This window comes from Sus scrofa, chromosome 7, assembly GCF_000003025.6.
Source record: "Sus scrofa isolate TJ Tabasco breed Duroc chromosome 7, Sscrofa11.1, whole genome shotgun sequence".
Classification (NCBI taxonomy): Eukaryota; Metazoa; Chordata; class Mammalia; order Artiodactyla; family Suidae; genus Sus; species Sus scrofa.
Window position 1 is genome coordinate 94998411 of NC_010449.5, and position 24183 is coordinate 95022593.

The 24183-nt window shown below is 39.8% G+C and overlaps 1 protein-coding gene across 42 annotated transcripts in view; it reads left to right on the top strand.

Moving 5' to 3' along the window:
- Positions 1 to 24183, top strand: part of SIPA1L1 (signal induced proliferation associated 1 like 1) — a 378935-nt gene that overhangs the window by 208617 nt on the left and 146135 nt on the right. For 2 of the 42 annotated variants that reach the window (XM_021099440.1, XM_021099466.1), the window contains exon 1: positions 22965 to 23220. The exons of 35 other annotated variants lie outside the window; for them this stretch is intronic. The gene's annotated coding sequence lies outside the window, so the exon portion shown is untranslated. Of the gene's footprint in view, positions 1 to 12470; positions 12780 to 22964; positions 23767 to 24183 lie in introns of those variants that run through there. 5 more of the 42 variants (XM_021099441.1, XM_021099465.1, XM_005656372.2 and 2 more) reach the window with 5 other exon arrangements.

Below are 24183 nucleotides of genomic sequence, written 5' to 3' on the forward strand. Positions count from 1 at the left end.
TCATTAAAATATGAGCTGAGCAGGGAGTTTTCATCATGGCACAGTGGAAACGAATCCGACTAGGAACCATGAGGTTGAGTGTTCAATCCCTGGCCTTGCTCAGTGGGTCAAGGATCTGGCGTTGCCGTGAGCTGTGGTGTGGGCCGAAGACTTGGCTCAGATCTGGTATGGCTGTGGCTGTGGCTCTGGCGTAGACCTGCAGCTACAGCTCCGATTAGACCCCTAGCCTGGGAACCTCCATGTGCTGCGGGTGCGGCCCTAAAAAGACAAACAAAAAAAAAAAGTATACATATATATATATACACATATACATATATATATATATGAGCAGCTGAGAGAATGAGGCTTCTTCATTAATATCCCACATTTATGCTTTATGTTAAGAGTTAATTTTTTAGTGGCCTCTGATTTCTGTAGGAATTAAATTTAGAAGATCCTGTTGTCATCTGTCATTTATATATTCGTTTCTTCATCCCTTTTGTCTACCTACAACTTATTTAAATATCTTCGATCAAAATATTATCTACTTTTGGTAAAAATTTAATAGCAAGTATTCGTGAATAAAAAAATGCATTTACTTATTTAGATTTATTTGCTGTGTATGTTAGGAACGTGATCAGCTGCAGAGATTAGAAAACCACTCTAGTGATTGAAGCAAATAGAAAGAAGCATCCTCAGGGCTGGTGCACGAGCTCAGGGATGCTATGAGGGATCCTGAATCTTTGTCCTTCATCCCCGTGATATCTTTTCTCGGGTCTTGGCAATATAAACAGGCATTGCTTTTCCAGGCTTCCTGTACTCCAGGAGGAAAAAGGGGGAGGCAGAAGGTGGCAGGCCAAGGGCTTGTTACCCCAATCTGTTACTTTTATCAGGAGAGCTAAATTTACCCAGGAAGTTGCATGCTGTAGACATCTGCTTCCTTCTCATTGGTCAGAACTAGATTAGATTAGGTGGTTACCCCTCAAACCAGTCACTGGCCAAGGGGTATGAAAGTCCACGGCTGATGTGGAGAATTCCTGACTTCTTGCCAGGAGTAAGATAAATACCTGCCAAGGTGCTCCATGGCTACCTGAACAAATTGAGAATCTATTGTTTGGGAAGAACTGGAAGGGTAAATATGGGGCAGGTAATGGGTAGTGTCTGCCACACCTGCTGAATGAGTACAATATGTACCAGATAAACTCGGAAGCCCCGGGCAATGTCTGTTACCTCATCTCCGAGAATTTCCTGGAATAAATTAGAGATTCTTTTTTGAAATTTTATTTCAGATATCCTTATTTAGTCATAGCCCATCATTTTCATGAATGACTCAGATGTTAGGACAGTAAATTCTGTGTTTTAGCGTTCTTTCTTAATATTATGATAAGAAAAAGGGGATTTTAGTCATAGCACTGTAAAATTGGATTTTGGAATTTGTACTTTTTGGCGCTCTTTTAGTAGCCATCTAGAAGATTATTTTGTTTTATTTATGAGTAAAATAACTTGAAGGTGATTAGTTATCAAAATGCAACAACAGTGATCATAATATATGTATATATATGCATATATTCATATTCTATTTTTAAGCTTAACATTGTATTATATGCTTCCCATGTAGTACTAAGTTATTTTTTAAAAAGTGCTTTGGTGTCTTAATTAACCATTTTCCAGTTATACATTTGGTTTACTTCCATTTTGTGTTCTATTAAAAGTGAGGTAATTTACAATCTTTATTTGTATGGATTAATTTTTAGTGTTGTGTATTATTTTCTTTAGACCCTCAGATTTTAATAGCTTTGAAGCATTTAGCTAATTGCATCTCAGTATCATTGCATTTCCAGGGTTACTGTGACTTTTTTTTTTTTTTTTGTAGTAGTAAGGTGAAACATTTCCTGTCATATTTTCTTTATCTTGTGAACCAGCTTCCAGTTCTTTCTCAGTTTGTTACTTTTCTAAATAGCAAAATGCTTTTTTTACATTGTAAACTGATACATTCTCACTCTAGAATATTTGTTAGCCATAGTTGTCACTTCACAAAGAACAGGTATTAATATTTTTTCTGAACAATTTGTGTAAGTTCTCTATGTAAGTAATTATATATATTATTCCTAATATTCATACTATTCATTTGTTTAAATCTTTGTGCCTGATAATGTATTAGTCAATATAGTCAGTATAACAGCTATCATGTCATGATACCAGAAAAATAATGGTACTTTGTCTCATTTTTTTTCTGATATTTGTGTCATTTCGTTTTAGATCATAGAGAATTATCTATCTTCAGATATAATCAGTGGTTTTTCTTTTTGGCTATTTAAAATAAGTACCATTATCAAAGACAGAAACCATCCTTACTGAAATTTGTATAGAATTTTAAATGCCTACTTTATATCTGTTAATGAGCTTATGCTTTTGTATTTATTTTCAGTTGCTTTTGGGAAATTTTAACAGATTAATTACGCTGCCTAAAATTTCACTTATGTATGTTGGTAGTATAAAGCTTTTTTTTTTTTTTTTTACTTGGCAAATAGTAATTTCTGAAAATGTTAAATAGTTTGGTTTTCTTTAATATCTTGAGTGTTGGGATTGAAACTCTGATTTAGAATTGAGTAGATAATCTCCTTTTTTTTTTTTTTTTTTGGTCTTTTGTCCTTTTAGGGCCACACCTGCGGATATGGAGGTTCCCAGGCTAGAGGTCTAATCGGAGCTGTTACTGCCAGCCTATACCAGAGCCACAGCAACGCCAGCTCCGAGCCACATCTGCGACCTATACCACGGCTCACCACAACGCCAGATCCTTAACCCACTAAGAGAGGCCGGGGATCAAACCCGCAACCTCATGGTTCCTAGTCGGATTCATTTCTGCTGAGCCAGGACGGGAACTCCAATAATCTGCTACTTTCTAATTCATGTGTTTATTATGTGTATCTTTTCATATGCATATGGAACATGTGTGATTTCTTAGTGTAATTAAGAAACTGAAATTTCTTCAAGTTGGAAAGAATTACCAGCAATCTCTGCATCTCCTGTATTTAAGATGTGTTTTATCAATAATTTTTTGTTCCTTTCTTTAGTTTTATTAGTCTTTCTAGTATTCTACTTATGTTACTGTGTTTTTAACGGGAAATCATCTATGTCCTTGTTTACATTCATTTTCAGATTTTTAGAAATATTCACTGGTTTATATATCTATTTTAATCTCCAGTTTTCTTATTTCTACTAGTGTGATTTCTAGGGATATAAAGATTTTATTGTTTTTATCAAAGAATCATGTTTGAGATGTATATGTTTATTTATTAGTATGTTTTTAGCTTAACAAATTTTCCTTTTTTATTTCATTAATGTTTTCCTGTACTTTTCTGAGGTTTTGGGTTGAATTCTCAGTTTATGGTCTATATTAAAAGCTGCACACTTATTGTAGTATATGGTTTTGGCTAAATCTGATAGGTTAGGAATTTTGCTGTTCATTTTTCAGAATTCTAAATAATCCCTTGTGTTTCAGTTTACTCTTACATGTAGTTGGATCGTTTTTATTGAACACGCCTAAGAATTAAACTTGGATACAAAAATCTAGACTGAGTGTTAAAAAATATATATATATTTTAAATGCTTAATGTTTTTATATCACAACCATAGGCAATTAACTAGAAAGTTGATCCCATTTTTAATGCATAGAAATTAGTGTAACTTTAATTTGTTCCATTAGTTTTATTCTTTGTTTTCTTCTGTCATTACTGTGTGCACTGGGTCTGAATGAATGTGATGGCATTGCCCTGCCCCCTTCCTCCTCCTGCTCTTGCAGAAATGTGCACTTTTCCATCCATGACTTTCCTGATTGTCTTTTGGAACTGAGATTTCCAGCAGTCGTTTTCCCGTTGCTGCTTTATTCTCTACGGCATGTTTCAGCGCCACCAGAAGTAAATAAATAAGTAAAATTTAATAAAGTAGAATTATCTATTAAATGTACATTGGTTGGTTGGTTGATTGTTAGTGTTTCTCCTAGACCTTAACTTTAAGAAAGTCAGAGTATTTTGTTACTTTTACTGAGTGCTTGGGTGCCAAGAATAATACCTGGCGTAGAGTAGTCATGTTGTAAATATTTATCCCATTAATAATTAAATGGGATTATTTTAGCTGATTTCTCCTTTTATGTCTCAGTTTTTGCCCTGAATTCATTTGTTTAGTACTTGACGTAAAATTCATATTTTCTTAACAAATACCTCTTTTATCATAACACCTAACTTGATATTTTTCTTTTGATCTTGACACCCAGTAATATTACTTCCTCTGGTTTTTCTTAAATACGGTGTTGTTAATTTAACATTGCCTTAAAAAGTTTTCTTGTCTTCTTTTGGTTTATACATCTTCAGAGTAGCATGTTGAATTTTTGTTGTTGTTGTATACAAATGGTTCTTTCAATAAGTTGGCCATTTGTTTTTGCTCTCCTATTACTATTTTATGAAGGTTTGGTTTTGTTTTTCTCCAAAATTTTTACTAAGGTTTGGTTTTGTTGGGTTTTCCCCCACATCTGAGAACCTATGTGATGGTTTCAAAGCTATGAATCCTTAAGAATTATAGTCAGTTCTTTCTGACATGTTGATCCTGATTTCTTTCCTTTTATCGTGTCATATGATTTGGAGTGTAATTGGTGGACTGCACCATTTCTCATGACGCATGTGTATGTCGCACCCACAGTCTTAATTCCATTGTTGTTATTCTGTGTACGTCACTGTGCACTGTGTTTTGAAACATTCCTCTCTCTTGTTCCTTTTTTACTCAACTGCTCTCTCCAGGGTCTGCCTCCTACTTCTGTCCTATTTCACCTTCCCAGTTCAGCTCAACTCCTATCTCTGTGACGCCTTCCCTGACTCCCCAGAGGCTCTTAGGTACTTGTCCTGTGTGCTCTTACGGCACTCCGTGTGCATATTTCTAGTCATCTCTCATAATACACCCGGTTTTCACTGTCCCTGAGATACAGTATGCACTCTATAAATATTGCTATCCATGTTGTTTCTTCTCTTCTTCCATAATACCATTTTCTTTTATAACTCATAATGTAGTTTCACTTTGTTCTCTGTACTCGAGAACCACTTTTCTTTGGTTTCATGTGGATAAATGATTTAATTTTTATGAGTTAAAAAAAAAATACACAGGCGTTCCTGTCGTGGCGCAGTGGTTAACGAATCCGACTAGGAACCACGAGTTGCGGGTTTGATCCCTGCCTTGCTCAGTGGGTTAAGGAGCCGGCATTGCATGAGCTGTGGTGCAGGTTGCAGATGCAGCTCAGATCCCGCGTTGCTGTGGCTCTGGTGTAGGCCGGTGGCTACAGCTCCAATTAGACCCCTAGCCTGGGAATCTCCATATGCCATGGGAGCAGCCCAAGAAACAGCAAAAAGAAAAAAAAAACAAAAAACCAACAACAAAAAAGCAAAAAACATGCAGAGCCCTACTTTGTTCCAATATGTATGCCACTAAGAAATATGAGCAATTATTTCTTCTTCCTTGTTGTCAGCAGTTCTTATCCTTGGTTTTTCTGCCCTCTTCCTCACCCCTTTTTCCACTCAGTATACCTGTTTAACTCTAAAATAAGTACTAGTTACTTTCACAGATTTTATCAGAACTTTTTTTTTTTTTTTTGGAGGGCCTTGTCTGCAGGATGTGGAAGTTCCCAGGGCAGGAACTGAACCTGCGCCACAGCTGTAACCAGAGCCACAATAGTGACAGTGCTGGATCTGAATCTACTGAGCCACCAGGAATCTCCTGCTTTTCCATACTTAATTCCTCACTTAGTGCTATCTTCTTTGTCATTTCCTCTCATCCCCTGAATCAGGCTTTCCATCTCACTGTAGAAAGAGTACTTGGATTTCACACCAGCAATTTGGCAAAGACTAAATGTTGGTCAGAATGTGGAGAGACGGGCTTTCTCGTGGAGAAGGTTGATTCTGTGCACTAGTTCGTATTTTCTCTCTTGGAGTTTCTATTTGGAATTTTCATTTTTATCCTGCTGTCTTTCTCCCATAGTAACCCTACCCTTTTTCATTCACTTTATTTCTATGACCGTTTTCCTTTCATTTTATTTCTCAGTTTTTATCTCACTTGTTATTTTTATCTGTTCTCTTATTAACTTGATAGGCCTTGAACACCTAGTCTAAAAAGAGATTTTTTTCAAGTCATTTCCTGTATCTGCTCTAATTACAGAGATTCTGATTTGGTTTTGGGAGGTGGTGGGTAGGCCTGCCTCATGGTTTTACTGAGTGTTCCATTGTTCACCAATTTTATAACCAAGTCCAAATTAACAGCATTTAAACAATGCCTTAAAAGTAAAATTCATCTCTTCTTCCTATTAAAGTCATGCCATAGGGAATATAAAAACACTCTCTAAAGTGGACTTCTTGCCTTTTGCTCTAGTGAATATGGTGAACTGGAGGGAGAAGAGCCATTAGGGTTTGCTAGCTGGCAGTTTTTTTTTTTTTTTTTGTCTTTTTGTCTTTTCTAGAGCGCTCCCACGGCCTATGGAGGTTCCAGGCTAGGTGTCTAATTGGAGCTTTAGCCGCCGGCCTATACCAGAGCCAAGCAATGCGAGATCTGAGCCGCGTCTGCAACCTGCACCACAGCTCACAGCAATGCCGGCTCCTTAACCCACTGAGCAAGGCCAGGGATCGAACCCCAACCTCATGGTTCCTAGTCAGATTCGTTAACCACTGAGCCACAACGGGAACTCGCTAGCTGGCAAATTCTTTATCACTGCCCAAATACATTGCCACATATGCCCTCCTTTAAATATGCTGGCATATTTTCACAACTTTCTAACTGATCAGTCATTGCTTTTAATAAAAAGTATAGAATGTGTATATTTTCTTGCATATTACTTGCAAAGTCATGGGTGTTTTTTGAAAACTACTATGTAACAAATATTTACAAAGAAAATCCTTCCTTCCAAAAAATCAATTATTTTCATTTTCCCAAAGTCCTTCTGCTTTTGCTGATATAAATGTGTTTACAAAGTAGGATATAGCCTGGTTTTTTTTTTGCTTAACATCTTAAATTTAAGCCAAATTAGAGAATCCTCAACTTCATGTTAATGCCAATAATAGTTCGGTAAGATTACTGAATATGAAAAAAACAAAAAATCAATGGCTTTTTAGTACATGAGCAACAATAAATATATCAGAAAATGTGATTACATGAAGGATCTTAGATCCTTTAATCTTAGCAAAGTATTAAAATGTATGGCATAGTAAATATAACAAAAGATATGCAGTGACTTGATGGACTAATAGATTTTAAAGAAGATCTAAATAAAGAGGCACTATGTATGTTACTGAATGATAAGACTCAATATAATAAAGAATTTAAAGTTTCCTAAATTATGAGTTCGATGCAATTCAAAAGTGAAACAGAGCAGCAAAATCAAAAGTGTTTGTCATGAAACATGACAGAGTGACACTAAAATTTAAGTGAAGAAGTAGAGTTAATGGGGTCAGTAGGATTTATTAGAACACTACAATATTTGAATTGATGCTGCAGTGGCACGCAGATAGAGAACAGGCCACCCAAGCAGAAGAGAGACTATATAAAGAGAGCTTCAGGCATGGGAATTGGCAGGGGTGGGGGTTGTTTTTTGTTTTTGGCCGTGCCTACAGCATGTGAAAGTTCCTGGGCCAGGGTTCAAACCAGTGTCACAGCAGTGAGCTGAGCCACTGCAGTGACAACGCCAGGTCCTTAAACCACATTTGCATTTGGCATTTTAAATAAAAGAATAATAACGTGAACTGCATTTCAATGTGTGTATGAGAAAATAAACCTGGGAAGTTTCCGTCGTGGCTCAGTGGATTAAGAGCTAGACATAGTGTCCATGAGAACATGGTTTGATCCCTGGCCTCACTCAGTGGGTTACAGATCCAGCATTGCTGCAAGATGTGCTGTAGGTCACAGATGCGGCTTGGACCTTTGTTGCCTTGGCTGTGGTATAGGCTTGCAGCTGCAGCTCTGATTTGACTCCTGGCCCGGGAACTTCCATATGCTGTAGGTTCAGCCATAAAAAGAAAAAGAATGAAAGAAAGAAATAACCTTTAAACAAAGGTAAAAGACAAGTTACAGAATATGAAAATACTTTGGACACATATGTCTAATGAAAGATTAATCCATAGTATATAATGAAATCCTGCAAATCAATAACAAAGAAGACAGAGACCTAGTAGAGAAATGGACAGAATGTAAATAGGTAAGACCAAGAAATGAATTTAAATTCTCACCAGTTATCAGGGAAATGCCAGTGGAAGCAACAAAATAACATTTCATACCATCATATTGATAATAATTTAAAGAGAAAGATATGACAGCAAATGATGTTTTATATGTGACTGTTGGATTGTAAAATTGTTACAACCACTTTGGAGAGTAGATTGATAGTATCCAGTAATGTTGAAAGATGCTCCACTTCACCATTTCAAGGGTTCCCATTCTAGAATCTTCTAGAGAGACTTAACACATGTCCCCAAAGAAGATGCAGAAGGAATGGCCATTCTGTCATCATAATACAAAAAAATTGGAACTAACCTAGCATTCAATCAGCAACCTTTAGTATATACACAGGATGGAAAGCATACAGAGACTGTTATAAAGGACCTGTATCTTTTTGCATCACCATGAGTAAATCAATTTTGGGTGAAAAAAAGTTGTGAAAGGATGTGATCCCAATGGCACTATCTGTTTAGATTTCATAAACTTAATGAATACTTGCAGGAAGGGTGCATAGCATCCTTAGGAGAGTAGTTTCTCTGGAGAGGCTGAGAGAAGAATGGGATTGGAAGTTGATATTTTAGCTGATTTATAACATTTTATTTCTTTATGATCCGAAGCTGATTGGCAGAACATTAACATTTATTAAACCCGGATGAGGGTATGACATATCTCTTTAAGTTTTTGCTTGTTTCACATATTGCATAGTTGAAAGTTTTCAGTTTAGATTAATAGCATTTGCAATCCCCCATTAAACACATCAGGTTGAACACATGCTACAGTCATTTCCTTCCTCTCCCAGGCCCTATGCCAGTGGTTAAGGAATATAAAAAGATACAGATATGCAAGGTCAAATATGAGGAAAAGAAAGGAGCAGATTAGAATTACCAACAATGTTTTGGTCAGCAGAGAGAGATGTAGCTATTGTAACTAATTTAATGATATAGATAGAGCTGAATGTGAATTCAGAGGAATTCTAGGCACTTTGACCCTGTACAGTCCCAGAGTCTGAAGCCCCCAGGAGCTGGGAAGATCACCCTGAGAGGTGGGGCTGCTCGTAGGTATGTAGGTGGGTCCCTTCCCTAAGCTGATGTAACAGGAAGCAGAGAGGAATTATTTGAAACATTTTTTGCTGAGCTTGGTTTCCAAAAGTCCAGAAGCCAGAGAGGAAACGGAACTGTTTTTCTCTAGGGAAACGGAAGTGTATTTTTAAAATGACCTGTGGGTTCTGACATGTTTGGGTCCCCCATAATAGAGGGATTTAAGCAGGAAAGGAATTTATGGAAATAATCTTTAGTGATTTGCTAAATCACTGGGAAGGCTGTACAATAGGTTTGGAAAATGGGCAAGAGCAAGGGAGGCCGGAGTGGCCAAGGCAACACTCAGGTCACCTGGGAAAGCCAGCATAGTACCTCCACTGAGCTCTGGATGTCCAGCGTTGCATTGTCATCACCAGCACTTTAACGAGGGTGCTGCTGTGCACTGTCGCCTCTACTGATGCCACCAACCCCCGTGTAAATGCCTTCACTGCCTCCTTGTTCTCTGCAGATACTGCCTTTCTGTTCCCAGTCCAAGATGTGCATATCTTGTTGGTTGACGGGCAGGCTATATCTGCCCGCTCTCTGTAAGAACGGTGGGTTAAGTGATAACATGGCATTTTTTAGTGTCTGCTGTGGAAGACAGACTCTGTATAAGGCAGGGAATTTTCCTGGATATCTAGGAAGATAGCTCAGAGACTACACAGAGGCTAGGCAGTCATAATTATGGTTCCCCCTATGCCCAGTTTCCCCAAGTAAACCAACTGGGTTCCCACCCAGTGCCCTCCAGGAAAATATTCTTAGCAGTCACCAGGTCCTGACCCCACTCAGATAATGGCTGTAAAAGGATCGCCAGTGATAGATGTGAGCAGAAGCCTTCCACGTGAGATGGTCAGTGCTCACAACACACAGAAGAAAGGTAAATTGAGAAAATACTGGCACCGAGTATGAAGAGAATGCTTTAAACTTAGTTTTAACATTAGCAGGGATGAGACAAAATATCACAATCATGAAACAAGAACAGATTTTATTTTTAATGGAAGAAACAATCAGAGGACACAAGTTTCTTCAAAACTGAGTCCAAGAATCAATATGAAAAATTAAATAGGTTGGAAAATGAAGTTCACAAAGTTTCTCAGTTACCTAAAAGAAAAAGAAATGGAGGAGGGGGTGTGAGAGAAAAGATAAGGAATATCCAGGAAGCACTGTGTCCAATAAATAGAACATTTACAAAATGAAAAGAAAAAGGGAAGGAAAGAAATATGTCCAGAGAATTATGAAATAAAATTTCACTTAACTGAAAAAAGTTTGCTTTTATATCGAAAAGGCCCATCGTGTGACAAATGCAAGGACTACAAAAAGATTCACACGAAGGCCACTCCAGTATCGCAAAGATGATCCTAACAGTTTTCTGAAAAAGAACATGTAATGTATAAAGGAGCAGGAATCAAGAGTATCGTTGGCCCTTTCAATTCCAACAGTGGAAGCTAGAAAATCATGAAAACATCCCTTAAATAATCTCTTGGTAAAAGTTTACTACCTACAGTTTTATACCCAGCCAAACCATTAGTCATTTTAAGGCTAGACATGCCAAGACTCAACAGTTTGACATTTAGGTCCTTCTTAGTTGGTGGTTGAGGATAGTGGCTCATCAAAATGAGGGAATAAATTAAGCAAGAGGAAGATAATGAGATCTGGGAAGCATGGAACTCATCCCAGGAGAGGAGGGAAGGTACCGTCAGGAGGATGTTGGTGTGTTTCTGGAAATGCCTGTGCAGTAGCCTTAAAGATCAGCCAGGCTGGCTCAGAGCATGTAGACGGAGAGCTGCAGGAGGGAGAGCCCCAGGAAGGAGAAACGGAATTGACAGGGCACCTGATGCTTCTGACCAGATCAGAAACAGTAACAAGGAAGATTTTTGTTTGTTTGTTTCTCTTGCTAAGTTTAGAAAGAATTAAGGATAGGTATATAGGAAACTAAGCAAGGCGGGGGGTGGGGTGGGGGGGAAATGAAACAGTTATTAACTCCAAGAAAAATAAACTAAGCAGTTGATCAAATATAGCTATAATAATATAAATCCTTAGGTGTTTGTGTGATATCATTATGATACACTCACACACACATATTTACATTAACATAGAGCAAGGTAAGGGGGAGACGTATAAAATGAGCATACTTATTTCTCATCTTCCAAAACAGAACTTCAACAGAGAATATCCAAGACTGATACATTAAGAAGGCACATAAGCACATTCTCTAGGAACGTGGAAATACTGGAGGAAACAGTACTATGAATTGAAAGCGATTGCTCCCAGGCATGGAGAAGATGAAGTAAAAAGCACTACTGTTTGGTTTTAGGTTTTTTCCTTAAATGCCTCTAGTATTATTTGCCTTTAATGAGTGAATGCATTACTTTGATAAAAGCATAAGTGAGAAACTTAATAAATAGCGTAGGGGTGAGTATCTTTGTCCCACAGGTATTCCTTCTTACAGATGGTAAAAATCATTTCTCAGTGTTTATGGTACCACTTGCTTTCCTGTTCAGATGTGGTTGATACTTAACCATCAAGCCTCTCCTAAGGGCTAAGGATCACACAGTTAACAAAGAGGGTGCAATCCCTGGCTTAGTGGGTGGTGCATCAGGACATCTTGAAAAATCAGAAGGTTCCATAGGATTGTCTTCTGGGGACCAAAGATGTGGAGGGAGTGTTGGGAACTTTAAGAGAAAGAGTGGATGCTCATAGCTCACAGGAATGAAAGAAAAATTGGGCCGAGCTTCCAGGGCTTGCTGAAGGAACAAAGATTAGACAGGGCTGGTATGAGCGTGTGCAGCAGTCTGCAGAGGGAAACCCCTTTTGCTGCTGGACAGCCATGCATTTGCAGATGTTGAAAGATGACAGGGCCAACAGGAATGAATATTTTCTGATGTACCCCCCCCTTTTCCCCCGGAAGCGTTCTACCAATTTCCATTGCTTCTAACAACGTAAAGATACCTGTTGTAACTGTAGCACCATTAACCTGGGGAAGACTGACATTCCTAGAATTTTTCCTAATAGGTAGAAAATGATGCAGTGTTGTTGTGATTTGTGTGTCTCTCTTTGTTGCTTATTATACCCATGATTGTTATAACACTAGTTAGGCTTTTTCTTGCACTTGTGTTCTGTTGAAAGGTTTTTTTTTTTTTTTTTTTTTTTAAACTTCAGCATATTATTTCTTTTGAAATTTAACCACAGCTCTATCAAAAAAAAAAAAAAACCTTCAAAATCAGTTATTTGTCAGAAAACTTCAAACCGACAATTCTTCACTTTTATTACCAGCAGAGACGGTTTAGAGAGTAATAATGCAGAGTAAAATATAACCTCTCTTAAAGTGGAGAATCCTTAGCTTGATTTTTTTTTTGCTTTTTAGGGTCACAATTGAGGCATGTGGAGGTTCCCAAGCTAGGAGTCTAATTGAAGCTACAGCTGCCGGCCTACACCACAGCCACAGCGACGCCAGAACCAAGCAAACCAAGCAGCGTCACGGTAATACCAGATCCCTAACCCACTGAGCAAGGCTAGGGATCGAACCTGCAACCTCATGGTTCCTAGTTGGATTCACTTCTGCTGAGCTGCGACGGGAACCCTAGCTTGATTTTTAATCACCATAAATTACAGTCCTCTCAAGGGATGCTGTACAAAAATTAACACGTCAGGGAGTTGGGGTGGAATGTGGACAACTTTCTGGAAGAGACTGTACCCAAATGCAGTCTTGGAGGAGGAGAAAGAATTAAACAAGAGAAAGAGGGGTGGGTAGGACTGAACCCAGAGAAGGAGGGAAGAGAATTGCATGAGGTTGTTTTTCAGGAGAAGCTGCCATTCAGTTTGTCCTGAAGGCTCCAGAGCGCATTCAAGGCCTTGGCGCAGGTTCCCTTTCCCCTTTGCCGGAGTTGAAGGCTCAGAGTGCAGTGCTGTTAACCAGGGAGATGGGTGGTGCACCTGGGAAATTCTTTTGCCTTGAGAGCAGAGGGAAGCTATTGTAAAGTTTCCAGCAAGTGAGTGTTAAGTGTTGGTCTGCATGCATGCACTTTATAAACACTCCGTCCTGATTAGGCAAAGTGATCAAATTTTAAAGCGCAAGATAATGCAAACACACCGGACTATTTTTTAAGACCAGACTTACCTTGTCCAGCTGGGGGCTTTCTTTCACTTTGCCCCAAAGACCAAGAGGGTGGCCCAGAAACTTCCTGCCGCAAGGTTTTACCTTTGAGCACTTAGTTTGCATTTTACTTAACTTTTTTTTTCTTAGTTTCTAAATTAATATTTAAGTGATAAAGTTTATAGATTTGTGAGTAAAATCTCATTTAGAAATCAGGGATTTTTAAGTTGGAGGCAGAGATAAAAGTAATTTTATTTGAAGGCTATATATAATGTGTATATTTGTATGTACATAATTAGTTTAAAATCATAAATTTTTGCATCCTGAGGAAAACATTTACATAGTAAAAAAACTTGGAGGATTGTGGTGTGCATTGAATTAAAGTTATTTCATTTGTTCTTAATTTTGGTTGACAAGTTGCTGGAAACATTGGTAGAGGGCCCTTATTTTCAGGACCAGGAGAAGTATACAAAAAGACTCAAAGTGTCTCAGCTGTGAAGTGTTCCATCAAGTACTTTCCGTCAGGTTGGCCGGGGAGCACCCTGCCTCTCTGATCATAAGTAGATTCTTTTCAGTCTTCATCACCCTCTGCCTTTCTTTTCTGGTTCTGTAAGGAGTGGAGTCTCTTCAGATGTGCTACCCCCTGCACTGCATCCTTTCTCTCCCCTGTTCATATTCAAAGCCTGTCTTACTGTGTTTGCACACCAACCCACACAGGGAGTCTGGGAGACCTCATCAGTAGACAGGAGTAGCTCCTGGCGGATTGGGATTGGGCCGTCTTGAAAGAGAGACATATTTCTCACTTTTTCAGCACTATTTCAGTTTTTTTATTTTAAACAAGAAGCAATTCATGCCTTGATTTAAAAACAACTTTGAAAAGGGGACAGCAAAGGAGAGATTTTTGTGCAGGAGATTATCGTGACCATCATTAATTGGAAGGCAGTCATTTTTAATCTCTGGTTTCTGTTGTCTCTGCCACCCCGCTATCCTGTGAATGTGTTTACTTTGCTAGGATTCCTAATAGCTGGTTCTGTTGCACAGTAGTTATTTCATAGTGGTGGTGCCTTATCTACTTCTGATTGGCTTCTTGTTGCTCTTTTAAAAGACGTGCTCGTTTTTTATGACTATTTTTCATGCCCTTTGATGATGAGTGGATTGATGGCAGGAAGGTCAAGCTGTATTACTTTCATTCACTGCTGTTGTGAAGGCTCCTCGAAAGAGAAAGATGGAGCCGAAATCAATATTAAATTTCAATAATGTGGACTTTTTTTAGCATGTCTTTCTCCACATGGATATTTATGAGATAATCATAATTATAATATAAATTGTATTAATGTATCAGTTAATCTCTAGTTCATCTTAGCTGGGACCGTGGAGCTTTTGTTGCAAATGATTCCGTTTCAAGAATGCTGAGTTTCTCTGCTTTGGGGTCAAGGATTGGATGGATCTCTTTCCTCCAGAACCTAAAAATCTAATTGATGAGAAAAGACCCAACCACGTGTAGAGTTAATTTCAGAAAGTAGTGGAAGGAGAGGCACTTTGGAGAGAGCTGGGTGCTCTGGTGCAAGGAATGTCGCTTAGGGATCCGGCTCTCTTGGCCACAGGGTCCTCATAGGCAAACTGCAGCAGGGGATACCCGCCTGCAGATTGATGTGAGGAGTAAATGAGGTGGTTAAGGCTCCGTGGCTCATACATGGGGATGCTCCGACGGTAGTTACGGCTGGTGGCAGCAGATGAAAAGTAAGTTCTAGAAGGACAGCCTGCTGTGGCAGACAGGCTAAGAGTCAGGGAATGAGGAGATCTGGCACCCCCTGTGGGCTCTGCCCCTGGCTGTGTCACCTTGGTGGCCTACAGTTTCTGGCCCCAAGCATACCCCCCATCCCTTCTGGAAAATGAAGGGCTCAGACAAGGTGTTCTTTGAATAACCCACAGTTTAAACTTCTGAAGGTCAGCAGGAGAGATACCGTCAATTCAGGTCCAGTGATCCACTGGAGCTTCATGAAAAGGTGCCCGTATTTATTTCCACAGGAAGAAGGAAGGCACTTGGGGGTGGGTGTCTCGTCGTCCTGACCTCCAGGCCTAAGTCCCCCAGTAGTGTGGTTCCTTGGAGGGGCCTCCAAAGGCAGTGTCGCAACCACTGCAGCATTTTAAGGGAGTTCATTATCAGTATTTTCCCCCACTGGGTGTGTTCTGGCTGGATGTAGAGACTGATACCTGGATTGGGCTTCAGAAGTGATACTCAGGCTGTAAGTGGAAGCCTTTTTTCTTTTATAATGCACTTTCAAAGTAGTTTTCTGCCATAAATCCTCCAACTGCCAGCCCAGCATTCACTGAGGGGGAGCCGGCCCCACAGCAAGCCCGTTGTCAGATAGTCTGCTTCTGTCTCTGTAGGTGGAGATGCTCACCTCCCAGGTGCCTGTGAGGCCTGAGGGAATGCACACGGGACAGGGAGTGGGAGGGATGCAGGCCCACTCTCCCCCACCTCGGGAGAGTTATCCTCAGAAATGAGCATCCGATGAAACGGACAAATAACCCATCTGCAGTCTGAACTTAAGGAAGTCCTAAGGCAGTGTGGAGTGATTTTATGTTTTAATTTTTTTCCTTTTAAGTTCTTGGTCCTTGGATGGTATTTGTAAATCTCCCGTTGTGGCTCAGCAGGTTAAGGCGCCAACCTTGTCTCTATGAAGACACAGGTTCGATCCCTGGCCTCACTCAGTGGGGTTAAGGATCCGGCATTGCTTCAGGCTGCAGTGCAGGTCACAGATGTGGCTTGGATTCGAGCCCTGGCCTGGGAACATCCATGAGCCGCAGGAGCGGCCCTAAAAAGAAGACAAATCTGCTAAATGAAATATGGTTACTATTTACATTAATTGTGACGACCAATAGTGATTAGGTTATAAGAGTTGCATGTGGAAGGAACTTTATGTTCACCCATTGTTCTTCCTGATGTGACTGATTTTCTGCTCTTTTCTTAAACTGAAGGTAAAAATGCTTTTCAAGTGCCCTTAGATTCTTTTTGGGATATAAATATTCAGATGAGAAAGTCCTGGTTATCCTTGGCAAAGCCAGTTGTGATGTTCTGTCTCACTGAACCTTCCGGTGTCCCACACTCCTCTCTTCCTCTTCCAGCTGGATTATGGGGACTTGAGGGTGGAACTGTTCCTTGGCTCCTCTGATGATGATTGGGTTAGTGCAAAGCACTCAACAGGCTCAAAGAGCTCAGGTTTGTAGCCTGAAAAGCTTAATGATGCAAATTCTAAGCTGCAGTTCATCAGGTGTGGATCAAAGGCAATTTTCATGGCTTCTCTAGTTGAAACCTGACTTAATACAGTTCAGATTCCCTCCTGCCCTCAGAGAAAGTCAATACTTCCAGGTTCTTCCTTTCCGGGTTAGATATACAGTTTCAGTTCAGCCATCGATACCTTATAGCACTATCATAATGCTCTCTGGTGTCGCCCTGCAGGCCAAACAGTGACATTCTTGAAATGGAGTCAGAATCTCTGCAGAGGGTTGTGAGGACAAAAAGTGGGAACGTGGGTGTGTTCCAGGAAAGGGCCGCGAGTGATGGTGATTCAGTCTGTGCTTGGTTTAGGGAGCCTCGCCTTCCCCAGGTCACTGCAACCTTGTGAAAGGGTGAAAAAGAGTCTCTTGGCTGTGAGGGGGCGTTTATGTTAATATGAAATATAAAGAAAGAAATGAGGAAATACAAGCAATTGTGCTAATCATTATATAAAGTAATTATTCAAATCCCATAAATACTACTAATCTTACAATCTTTAGTGCTAGTACTTCATGTAGCCCTCTTTGATTCCATCTTAATGAGGGGATTGAGGACAAGATCATCTTGTTGGAAGAACCTGATGTCTGTTGCATTTTGACTTGTTTGGTGATTTGAGTGGTTGGAGGTTTAAGGGCCCGTATTTAATAATTAGTATTCACATGTGTGTTCATCCTACTGCATTCCCATATTTTATTTTTTTTTTAGTAATGGAATGATGAACTTTTTTTTTCTCCTTTCTGATTATAAAAGTTATACATGCTCATTTTAGAAAGTAGATAATATAGACAAATACCAAAAAGGAAAAAATACCTAGAAATTATTCATACTATAGCTGTCTAAAGACAAGCATTATAAATCCTTTGGCTTGTTAACGTACTTATATGTGACTTTTTTAAAAACACAGCTAAATTTATCATATATATACAATTTTGTTTGTATCCTGAATTCTTCTAAAATTGAGTCTATTTGTTCCCAGTTACATTTGGTAGGATGCACAGTATAAAAATTTTTTTAGGAGTTCCTGTCATGTCTCAGCGGTTAGCTAACCCAACTAGCATCCATGAGGACTCGGGTTTGATCCCTGGCCTAGCTCAGTGGGTTAAAGAGCCAGCATTGCCGTGAGCTGTGGTACAGGTCGCAGAAGGGACTCAGATCCTGAGTCACTGAGGCTCTGGTGTAGGCCAGCGGCTACAGTTGCGATTGGACCCCTAGCCTGGGAACTCCCATATGCCACAGGTGCAGCCCTAAAAAGACAAAAAGACCAAAAAAAAAAAAAAAAAATGTTGTTTAGGGAGCCTCGCCTTCCCCAGGTCACTGCAACCTTGTGAAAGGATGAAATTTTTTTTTTTTTTTAAACAGACTATGGTGAAATCAGTTAAGAAATATCTTAGTTTAATAGTATTGAGTTTTGTTGACGCTGTTTGTTTTCAGGGTTTTTTTTTGTTTTTTTTTTTTCCTTTTGGACTGCAGAGTTCATGGAGCCTTAATATACTGACAGATATTATCATGTCCTAATGGAGGTGATATACAGTATATGCCTTATTACCTAGTTATGGAACCCTTTCTTATGAATTAATAACTTGAAGAATTTGAAGCACAATGTGAGGAGGGTTGACAAGCCTTTCCGCTTGCATAGTAGACATTTATCCCCTTTGGTATTCAGCTGATCAATACTAGATCACAGTTGGCAGGATTTTTTTTTTTTTTTTTTTTGCTTTTTAGGGCCGCACCCGCAGCATATGGAGGTGTCCAGGCTAGGAGTCTAATTAGAGCTACAGGGGCCGGCCACAGCCACAGCAATGCCAAATATAAGCCGCATCTGCAACCTACATCACAGCTCACGACAACGCCAGATCCTTAACCCACTGAGTGAGGCCAGGGATCAAATGCGAAACCTCATGGTTCCTAGTTGGATTCGTTTCCTCTGTGCCATGATGGAAAATCCCAGTTTGCAGGATTGATGAATAACTTTGGAATGGATTTTAAATCTATAATACCGTACAAATCAGTATTTTTCAAACACACGTTGGTTTCATGGTCTAGCTTGCTCTCTTGATACCCTGGTTGTTCGGCATGGAAACTCCACACTCCTGATGCGATGATGAGCTCCGATTCCTTTTCCTTGAAAGTGTTCATTTACTGCACCTCAGACGCTTGTACTGTTGTTCCTCCAGTAATTCCGGTTCACTAATACCTTTCCACTTACTACTTTCCCCCCTACTTTTAACCCGTTACCTCCTACTCGGTATTCCCTTACCAGCTCCTCAGACCTAGCTCATTGGCATTATATTAATTGCTTATGGCCTAAGTTTTGTCACATTTAAATATGACATAAATGTTGACATTTATTTCTATCCGCCTCTATTTTTCCAGCTTTTGAATCATTTCCCTAGCTGTCAGTAAATCCACCATGTAACTTGCTCCATACCTTTTTAATTTTTATCACTCCTCTTCTGCCATCAAGCTAGATGCCAATTTTTTGTTTGTTTGTTTTGGTCTTTTGTCTTTTTTTTTTTTTAAAGGGCCGCACCCACAGCATATGGAGGTTCCCAGGCTAGGGGTCCAATCGGAGCTGTAGCCGCCAGCCTATGCCACAGCCACAGCAATACCAGATCTGAGCCGCATCTGCGACTTACACCACAGCTCATAGCAACGCTGGATCCTTAACCCGCTGAGTGAGGCCAGGGATCGAACCTGCAACCTCATAGTTACTAGTCCGGTTCGTTAACCACTGTTGCTGCCAAATTTTTATATTGTTTCCTTCGCCTGCAGCTATCCAAAGTATCTTCAGTCCTTCCTAGGCCTTTGAAATGTAACTCTTCACCAAAAATTTTTGGTTTGACCATGGATGGGAGGCAAAAGTTATCCTCTCTTTTTGTCCTTACTCTGTCCGAACAAGTACATTTTAAATTGCTTTCTTATCTACAGACTCAAATGTCACTTGTCCTGCTACATGTGTTTTGTGTCCTTAACTTCTTTGTTCACTTTGGTAATTCCAGGGCAAGTTATTAGAATCTACTTGGTGACCATTGGTGCTTTTTTAGATAGTGAACATTTGAAGAGCAGGAACTGGATTTATCAACTCCTCTCTTCCCAATCCTTCCTGCTTTTTGTTGAAAGGACAGAACGGAAATGAAAGAAGGGGGAAATTCCAGTCTAAAAAGTTATGCGCTGATTCATAAAGCTTAAATTATCCAGGACATTGCAAGGAGATGTTTGTATGTGTTTCAAGGCTAACTTGTAAGAATGAGATGTCTCTTCTGAGATGTTACTTTTATGTAATGTGAGTGAAATTCAGGAAAACCAAAAGGGAGTGTAAAGAAAATTGTTGGCCTTATTTGGTTATTTTAGCTAATCTAATGTTCAGGCACTGTGAAACAATATTTCTGTTTTAAAATAAAGTTTCCTATTGCATTTGAAAGCAGGAATATTTATGGGCATTTTAAATCTGTGTATGCAATTTCATAAATTATTTACATTGATACTTTCATAAATACTTTTATTGTATATCTCTGGGATTTTGAGGCATTTGCTCAGAAACATTGAGGGTTGGCCCTGAATTGAAAGCTTTACCAGTTAAGGACTCTTAACAGCATTCCATTTGGAATATGGAAGTATTTGATGAGGAATACTACATCTTTTTAATGAATATATTATATCGTGTTGTAAATTATTTCAAGGCAGGAACTGTAAGTTGTGTCGGTTTTCTGGTTTTTTGTTTTCTTTCCTTCCCACATCTTCTTGTATAACCTTTAAACTATTCTTTATGCCCTTGGCACAAAGAAAGTTTCCCATGTTGTTCCTTTCATTTTGTTCCTTCAATTATTTATTGTTCTCACTTTCTTATCACACATTTGTGTCTTGGAAAACATTTATTTTCCCATTTTCTTCTGTTAGTTAATGCGTTGTTGAAAACAGATAAATAAGGAAGATGTGAAATGAGCACTTGCGTATATTTTATCTGGAGTTTACAGGAGAGGGACCTAAGAAGACATTTGGAAGTAACTGCACAAAGATGATAGTTAAAGCTGCAGGTACCAACGACATCACCAGACAATACTGGCTCCCATGCAGATGTCACCCCCAGTGATTTCACTCTCCTGTCTTCGTTGGGTCACACAGGCAACTGTGATCCAACCACATCCACATGCTGCTATCCAGAGTAGTGTTTTTATTCCAGGGCACCCATGCCTACCACCTCATCCCAATGCATTCAGTGCTCAAATGCCTCCTAGTATAGCACCCTTTCCAGCCCTTTCCAAAGCTATGAAGACTGGTAAGAGAAGTAAGCCATGGATGCCCCCCTGGGAACACTGGCTTTTACATGGAGCCCACCATTGATCCTGAGGAGTGAGCCAAAAAAAAAAAAGGAAGGCAGCAGAAATTGAGGAAGAATGTGTTTATCATGAAGGTCTAGAGAAAACAGAGTTTCCAGAGGGAGGAAGGAGTCAAGAGTGTTGAATGTGTCAATGAGCCAGAATGACTGGGACGGTTCTTATACCTGTAGCTTCCCTTGGAAACAGGGACAGTTTCTCCAAACATCCCCATCAGCAAGTGTATGGTCGCTGTCAAGAGAGAATGCGGGAGGGCTGGGGGTGGTTTAGAGGAGAGGAGGAAGCACTTCGTCTGAAAGAATGATGTTAGTGGGAAAGGGTGGTAGGTTAAGTGGTGATAGACCTCAAATGGTGGAAAGACTTTCAACTAGTAGGCTTTGAGCCCATTGTCTCCTTTTCTGATGCAGTTTCTAGGAGCTCACTGAACTTAACAGTGGGATTGGTGTTCTAGCTAAGTGAGTCTACCAGGGACCCAAATACCAAGTACTTAGAGCTATAAAATTAAACACATAACAAAGACATTTCTTAAATAGTTTACTCTTTCAACAGATGGAGCTAACATTCTGTAAATTAGTATTGCTCTTCTATTTAATTCTTTTCACCATATTAAATAATGCTTAGGCAGGTTTGCTGATAATTAAGAGAATAGCTAATAATTGTCAGCATATGTTTGCTATTTCCATCAACCCCAAGGAATAGATTTTAGGTGCTATTGATGTATCATATTACACACATGGATGTTATTAACCAACACTTGAATAAATGCAAAGCATATATATTTCTATAGATGCTAGTCCTTGTCCAAAGTTCATATTGCACATGAAGGGGTTTGATGCTGTAAATAAGGATGGGGAAAAAAAGAAAGGAGAAGAGAGAGAAGGGGGAAAAAAGAAAGGAGAAGAGTGAGAAAGGGGAAAAAAAGAAAGGAGAAGAGAGAGAAAAGGGGAAAAAAAAGGTTGTCATGACAGAAAAGAAAAAAAATCTGTTATTTAACTTAGTTATTCATTTTGAACCTCCTCAGTGTTTACAGGTCATTAAACTATGGGCCCTCTCTCCCCTATGTGCCCATCTATATTGTGAAATTAAAAGAAAACGTTGCATTGTTGTTACAAACAAGATGTAAGAGGAGTCTTGGCATGTCTTTTACAATACTGAGAAATATAATTATCTCTGTATAGGGTTTTTTAAAATCCATTAAAAAAACACAGGAAGCATATGAGATGGTTCTGTCATAGTGACGACCAAGAGTGGGCATTTCCAAGTCAGTGCTATTTTACTGTATTTTAGTGCTGGCTTTCGGTTTCCTCCCACAGTGGATATAACTTCTCATATCCTAAAAAAGACAATCCTGCAGTAAACTATCTTCTAAGGGAAACAGAATGTGGCAAGGATGAATTTTTACCCTGGTGGGATTGGCGCCTTGGCCTTTTAGAGAATGTCAGTTCTGGGAATGGGGGGGTGATTTATTTGGATTTCTGTGAACTTGTGGGAAACACTGAAAACATCTGATTTTCATAGGAATCTATTTAGAATTATTTTTTAGGTAAGTGTATTCTTTCTTTAAAAGATATTTCACTGAAATAAACAGCTTCTTTCCTCCCTGGTTACAAAATAGCTCATAAATTATGGTTTGGGGTTGTCAGAAGTTTTGGGGTTTTTTTTGTTTGTTTTTGTTTTTTTTTTCAGCTGGGCTGGTGTTTACTTTGCATTTTGGTTCAGTTGCCCAGTTTTCCTTCCATTTTATAAGGAGCACGTCTTGCTCCATGGCTGTGGCCACATGGGCTGCCTTCAGATGCAACAGTTAGCACATTATTCCACTTGAAGGTTTACAGTTCAAGAGGAGCACGGGCAGTTCCCAAATGTAGAGGGAATCCTAGCCATCTGACTGTGGAAGTATCTGGAAAGCTCCAAAGCCAGGTTTAATTGGATAGTGGTGCAAATCCCTTACCCCCTTCACAAAAGATGGTGAAGAGGAGAGAAGGAAGACAGTTGGCTTTTCTGTGCCCGGCTGCCCAGACCGGCCCATGGGAGCCCAGCTGGAGCTCGGCTGGCCCTGTGTTCTGCAAGCAGCCAGCATTTCTGAAACACCCCTAAATGTTCCAGCCTTTAAATAGCAGCGAGTCTTCTAAAATGACGCTGCGTACCGCAGGAGAAATTAAAGCGGCTGCCTGGGAGGCAGGAAGCCGACTAGCGAGATGCTTAATTATCCTGGAAGTAAGTGCTTGTTGCCGGGGAGCGCAGAGCAGCGCGCGCGGGTCGGCCTGGGTGTCAGCTGTGATTTGTAGACAATGCGGCCCCGGCAGCGAGGTGCTGGTTCAGCAGCATCTTTCCAAACATGCATTTGGCAGGAATTTAAAGGCCACCTCTTGTGTAATTTGTGGAGCCTTGGAAAAGGGTCCTCTGCCTTTATTTTCAGGATGTACGCAACCTTGCAGGATTTTGTGCTCAGAATTTGTGCCTCTTGCCTCCTGATTGATGTGCTCACGAGGAAGTTGGTTTTCTTCGCCCATCACCTGGATGTTAGCAGTTCTCTGTCATCTGTTGGGGGATATGAAGAGGTCTGTCCACGGCAGCATTTGGTTTCTGCTATCTTCGTAAACTAACGCCGAAGGGTGGGGTGGGTTGCAGTGTGTAAGGAAATGCAGGCATTTTGCTAATTAGTGAAATGTTTCTAGCTTTAAGGGTAGATGGAACTAAAGAGAGCTTGGGAAGAGGTGGTGGAAAAAATGCTGGATGCATTCTGAAATATTGCTCTTCGGGGTAAGTACTAAAGTAGAGAGAAATACAGAGGCATGCTAATGGGTAGAATGGCTCCGGGAAAACCCTGTTTATTTTCTCTCTATTGTATTTGCTCTTGCCAACTCTGTGAAGCCTTTATAAAGCAACAAAAAACAAGTCTGGATTTTGAAATACAGAAGAGGTTAAAAAGTGAGCGTTGCCACATATTCAGTAACATAATTTTTCATTTTTTTTAGTCTTGTTTAAAAGCAGTACGTTGCTCTAATTATCGAACTCTGGTGGTTATGCCTTGAACTTCTGGTCAGCACCGTGGTTCATGATATTCCACATTATTAGAGGTCATTGGAGTCTGCACGTGGGCTGCACTTGGGCTCAGAGCTTTAATGTCCTGGAGTTTGAGCAAGATCCCTCACCCCCCTCCTAGTGATATGAAACAGT